The 1,002-nt window shown below is 38.0% G+C and overlaps 1 non-coding gene across 1 annotated transcript; it reads right to left on the reverse strand.

Moving 5' to 3' along the window:
- Nucleotides 1-434: 434 nt before the first annotated feature.
- LOC138243852 (U7 small nuclear RNA) lies at nucleotides 435-490 on the reverse strand. Its single transcript, XR_011192470.1, has one exon. It is a non-coding gene; the product is annotated as a U7 small nuclear RNA (small nuclear RNA).
- Nucleotides 491-1,002: the final 512 nt, after the last annotated feature.

The following is a 1,002-nucleotide window of genomic DNA, read 5'->3' on the forward strand; positions in this document are numbered from 1 at the left end:
TTGAGGGAGAGAGGGGGGAAGGGGGAGAGAGATAACCAGGACTCAAGGCAAATAAGATACACTCCACAGGCATTCACAACAGCAACATATGAAACGTTTGCACCCTGTATGGCTTCGGAGGCTAAACAGGAGCGGAGCTTCACTACCGGACCCCGACGTATAAACCCAAGTGACCCAGTGACATTTGTCACTGCTGAGGTTGCTTTATGGGTCTATACTTTTCTATACTGTGCTGATCAATTGGAAATCAAATGGCAAAAAAGACCCGTTCCCACACCTAAGGTCAAATATTAGGAATCAAAACTGCTCGAGTGTATGGAAGCACAGAGCTTTATCAAGATTTCCAAGTGCAAGATCTTTTTATTCATAAAAGACCCTATTTATGTTGTATGAGAAATATTAATATTAATACAGAATCTTTTTTCACCAAATAAATGGACTTCCTGACTTCAGAAAGCCTTCTAGACAAATACTAAAAGAGCAAAAATTCAATTTGGTAAATGAAATGAAAACACATACCCTACCAAACCTTGAGTACAGGCCATTCAGGATGATAATACAAAACCATTTATAATTCAACAAATAAAACCTGTCAACTGGTAATCACCACTTATCATAAAAAAATAAGTAGCAATACACAGTAGGGGACTCTTGGGTGCAAGTTAAATCCATGCAAGAAGGGGTTTAGTACTATATTTCCAAATCAGATATGCAAATGAGAGATCTGGCCCAGCCAATCTCAAAGCTCCCTTGGTCTGGAATGGAGCTGCTCCCCTCTTCTAGTTATTCACACTGGAGTTAGGTTACATATTAGCACATTTCATCTAACAGTTGCTCCAGAAACAAAAAACATAAACAAATGACCTGGAATGTGACCACACCTATGAGAATGTAGTTCAACAGATAACTTGTAAACCTTGTCATAAGATTTTTTTTGTTCTACAAAATATACTTTATTCCGCAAAAAAACATCTCAAAAGGAACATCTCACACATATTAACA

This window comes from Lepisosteus oculatus, chromosome 14, assembly GCF_040954835.1.
Source record: "Lepisosteus oculatus isolate fLepOcu1 chromosome 14, fLepOcu1.hap2, whole genome shotgun sequence".
NCBI lineage: Eukaryota > Metazoa > Chordata > Actinopteri > Semionotiformes > Lepisosteidae > Lepisosteus > Lepisosteus oculatus.